Source organism: Setaria viridis, chromosome 3 (assembly GCF_005286985.2).
Source record: "Setaria viridis chromosome 3, Setaria_viridis_v4.0, whole genome shotgun sequence".
In the NCBI taxonomy this organism is placed as follows: Eukaryota; Viridiplantae; Streptophyta; class Magnoliopsida; order Poales; family Poaceae; genus Setaria; species Setaria viridis.
Window position 1 is genome coordinate 23,099,732 of NC_048265.2, and position 5,247 is coordinate 23,104,978.

The following is a 5,247-nucleotide window of genomic DNA, read 5'->3' on the forward strand; positions in this document are numbered from 1 at the left end:
CACTCTGACGACTTCTCCGCCCACTTCGCCACCCCTCCACGCACGTCTCCGAGCAGCTCGTGGCCTCCCTGACGCCGCCGGTGTGCCGGAACGCCGCCTGCACCGCTGCCCGCCAAGCTCAGTTGCCGCCGCTGCGTTTCGACCCTCGCTGGCCACCTCCGTCGCCCCAACCCCGCCAAGTTGAGCTCAGGTGAGCCCCTGAGCCTCTCCAGCAGCTTGTTGCCCCATCCCCGCCGGCGAACCGCCGGGGATTTCACCGTCGCCGCCGCGCGTACCCCCCGGGACGACATTGCGTCTTCCCCAATCTTTCTAGGGGCCTAGGCACAAAAACTCAGGGACCCCTGCATGTTTAACCCGTAGACTCAGGGGGTAGGATGCAAGTTTGCCACGGCTTTTAGTTTAATAATAGGCAAAAAAAGAGTTAAATTTTGTAAATGCCCAGTAAATCGTAGAAAAATCAGAAAAATGCCAAACTACTTTTGTTGGAATCCTTGCTCTGTCTAGTTCCTAAGAAAAATAAGTTTTCTCATGTTACTGTTGTAAATAATATCCTATGCTTTTAATTATGGTTTAGGCCTTTTAAATCATCATAAATAGAAGAAAAGTGAGAAAAATGTAAAACCAACTCTGTGATGCTTGCTGCTATGTGTAGAAGCTCAGAAAAATAATTAGGGCTCTGATCTAGAACTTAAAGTCACTACTTTAACTTTATTTTGGGAATATAAGTTTAAATCTTCCTTTTTGCTTAAGTTTTGATCTAGAGCTCATAAAAATGTGAAACCAGTTGGGTTGAGTTTGTTTTGCTGTATAATTTGCAGGAAAAATATGAGTTGTGGTAAAAACCAGAAAGAAAATCACCTTCCTTTTAAAGCATGTTTAAATAGAAGATAAATAGAGAAAATAGTTGTCCTTCAAAAATCATGAAAAATTCACCAAAGCTCCTGTAACACACCTTTAACCTACTGGTAAAATGTCACCCTCTGTTTCACTGTAACTTTGAAGATAGAAAAAGTTAAGCTCATACTACCTTTAATAATGAAATGCATATAATTCCTTTTGGAGTCATCCAATGGCTTCCAAAATTTTACAGTAACTTATTGATGGCTTAAATGAGGTGCTGTAATTTTCTCAGTAGCATTAGCTACTATTTGGTTATGAAATCATTTTTGGTTATGTAATCGACCTAAAGGAATAAAAGGAAGCACAAATCCTAATACGCTAAATAAGTGGAATTGGAAGAGGTACATAAAACCATTCAGAAGTAAGTAACTCTCCGAATGCACTTGAACCACCCAAACCCGACCTTCCACTCTCTTTGTGCAACTCTAAGTTGTAAGAAACTATATATGTACACAATCGCCATCAAATTCGAACTCAAGTCTAAACCAACCACATTCGTTTGAAGTTAAAGAAAGTTAAACCTTGTCGAGGTGAATGTGGCTGTTGTAGCTTCCTTTTACTTTAAGCCATGCCTTGCATCGTTGGGTACAAGAGCGAATACAACTAAACTCTTGCATGTGCATGTCGTACATAAGCTAATCTCGCCGACGGAACCTACGAGCTCCACCCTGCGCCGGAGGAAGAACCCGCCGCGGAGCTTCATCACTTGGAGGGCGAACCCGAGCTGGATCAGAACCCCGAGGAACCGCTAACTTTTTCTGAAGGCAAGCCCCGGTGCATGAATTCCCTGTTTTAAATTTATGCAAGTTGTTGATGCTTATGATTGTGCATTTACGTTTGTAGGAGTTGATTGAGACCATAGATGCATGAACTTAGTACCTTGATTTGAATACTAGTTGCTAAGGTCGAGTAGTTGCCATGCTTAATAGGTCCCGGTAAAAGTCGAGTGATTTCCTGTCACTTGCGAGTTATAGGAGTTGAATGTTTTATTTATGTTGCAACTATAATGACGACGGACAGGGTCGGGCTTATGTTCGATACTTGGTGGATTGTCCCGTCTGTCTAAATGAAATTGATCTAAGGTCAAAATGTGTCGTCGTTCATGATCAAGTGTTTGAAAGTACTAATATCATACCTAGTATGGGATGTGGAAGCCTAGTACTTGATTGAACTGGGGTGTGGCATACTCCCCCGACTGTCCTTGGAACGTCGTTCCCATGGTGCATCATGTGGGTGCAAGTGTGGTCATAGTACAGCAGAGACCGGGATTATGGAGCATTGCATGCCAAAGGTAGTTGGCCCTGACACGTGCCTAAGGGATCGATGGGGACGGCTGACAAATGAAGCGACCCTTTGTGGTGCGCGGATGTCGTGAGATTAGGTTCGCCATGCATGGTTAATAAATTCAAATCAATTCGTCTGCCTCTCACAGCTTGTGACTACTTGATTTTTATTCTGCACTGAGTAAAGATGGAACATGATAAAGATATTAATTTTGATGCTTGTTCTTTAAATTGCTTGGAAACTATGCTTGCTTAGTATAGGCTGCTAATTTAGACTGGTTAAAAGAACGTAGAACTTGAGCTAAAATATTGAAAGTAAGGACCGACTATAGACGCTTTTGGCAAAGCAAACCCAAAGCCAGAAAGCCTTGCATGTGTAGGTTGTGATGAAAATAGTTTACCCAACGGGTCAGTCTTGCTGAGTATTAGTTGCTCAGCCTTGTTGTGGCTTAACTTTTCAGGTGATGTTATTAGTTTGGCTGCTGGCACCACTTGGCCTACCCAGGGCTGGACAGTCGAGTGGGATCCCTCCTCGGACGGCGAGGGCAGGGATTTTTTATGTCATGATCGGCTTCGTCATGATATCGTGTATCGACGTTTAGCTTCCGCTTGTTTTATTCGACTGTTCGAACCTTGCAAACTCGTTTCAACTTCAGAAACTCTGATGTAATAATTTGTGGAACTAAGTTAATGTGATGGGAATGTTGTAATCTCTGTGCTACTCACCTTCGTGTGAGCGATGCTTCTCGATCCTGTGTAAGTGGTTCATCGGATGAAATCCGACGGTCGACCAGGTTGACTTGCTTAAAGTGCATAATCGCGTGTCAGGCGCCTTAAATGCATTTTAGTCAGGTTAATTTGGGCAGTTCCACCACACTATGGAGCTGGCAGCAACTACTCAAGTGCCAAATTCGATGATGCAAGTCTTTGCAGCTTCCAAGAAACTGTCCCCAACAGAACTCGAGATCCCAGAGAAGAAGTCGGGGGCAACCAAGGTTAAGCCGGCAAGTGAAGTTGATATCAAAGCCATTAACTTTGAGATCGGTGATAGCTCTAAGACAACCCTGATTGGCTCAGGGCTGGACCCCAAATAGGAAGACACACTTGTCAGCTTCCTCCGGGCCAACCAAGACATCTTTGCATGGAAGCCATTAGATATGTCGGGGGTGCCCAGGGAGTAGATCGAGCACTCACTAAATGTGGATCCCAAAGCTACGCCAAAATGACAACGATTACACCAATTCGCCCAAGACAGAAGAGGAGCAATGAAAAAAGAGTTGGCCAAACTAGTTGCGGTCGGCTTCATAAAAGAAGTCTATCATCCAGAGTGGCTAGCCAATCCCGTCTTGGTGCAGAAGAAAAACAACAACAAGTAGAGGATATGCGTTGACTACACAGACCTGAACAAGCACTGTCCAAAGGATCCCTTCAGGCTCCCTAGGATCAATCAAGTCATCAACTCAATGGTTGGATGCGGTCTACTCTGCTTTCTTGATTGCTACTCGGGCTATCACCAGATGGCTCTTAAGGAAGAAGACCAAATCAAGACCACGTTCATCATCCTGTATGGAGCATTCTGCTACACTACAATGTTGTTCGGGTTGAAGAACGCAGGTGCCACTTATCAATGGGCAATCCAGGAGTGCTTCAAGAAACAACTACACCACAACTTGGAGGCGTACATGGATGACGTGGTTGTAAAGACCATAAATCCTAATGACTTGATTGCGGATCTGGAAGAAACTTCCCTAAGCTTGCGAAAATTCCGGTGGAAGCTAAACCTAACAAAGTGCATGTTCGGTGTACCCTCCGAAAAACTACTCTAGTTCATCTTCAATCACTGAGGAATTAAGGCTAACCCTGAGAAGATCGCCACCATCACCAACCTGCACGCTCCATCATGCATCAAGGATGTCTAGAAGCTGACTTGATGTATGCCGGCCCTCAACAGATTCATCTCAAGGCTTGGAGAATAGGGGCTGCCTTTCTTCAAACTACTGAAGCGGCAGGATAAATTCCAGTGAACCGAGGAGGCGGATCAAGTCCTTCAACAGTTGAAGGACTCTCTATCAAAGCCACCGGTCCTCTCGACGCCGAATCCCAATGAAGACTTGCTGCTTTACATCACCGCAACTACTAATGTCATCAGCACGGTGATCATGGTTGAAAGACCAGAACAAGGCCATGTATATAAAGAACAAAGGCCCATCTACTTCATCAGTGAGGTGTTGTCGGATTCCAAAGCTAGGTATCCGCCAGTCCAGAAGCTGCTATATGGAATACTGCTTACCTCGTGAAAACTACAACATTACTTCCAAGAACGCAACAACTCCTTCATCACAGATTTCCCCTTGGGAGAAATCCTCCATCATCGACATGCAACAGGAAGAATCTCCAAGTGGGCAGTAAAACTTGGAGCATTGTCCCTAGAATTCAAGTCAAGGACTGCCATGAAGTCACAAGCACTAGTCGATTTCATGGCAGAGTGGCGGGAAAACCAAGTACCAACACCGGCAGAACGCCAAGAGCATTGGGTCATGTACTTTGATGGATCACTCAAGCTCGAGGGCGCCAGCACAGGAGTACTTTTAATCTCTCCCAAAGGCAAACAACTCAAATATGTTCTGCAAATCTTCTGGGAGGTGTCCAACAATGAAGATGAATATGAAGCGCTTCTACACGGGTGTAACAAACTAGCCTAATTAAACCATGTTTAATCTTAAATAAAGTTATTAGAGAATAAAGAAGAACAATTGGCAGTTGTGAAGATAAGTAAAAGGACATTTTTGCCCTCATAAGATAAACCACTATTTAAACCATAACTCAAATTTTTGCTTAAGAATTTAAAAATCTGTCCAACTAAGAGTTGTAGAACTCAAATTTTCTAACAACTTTTATTTTAGGTGTTTGTCTTGAATCTAAGCAGAAAACCTTCAAAACCTTGTAGTTCAAAACTATGTCAATTTAAGAAAAATAGATGAAGCCCCAACTTTGGAGCTTTTTATCTAGAATTTTCCAAAATAAACTCCAACTGAGCTCTATACAAAAGTTTTAGAGCTTCAAT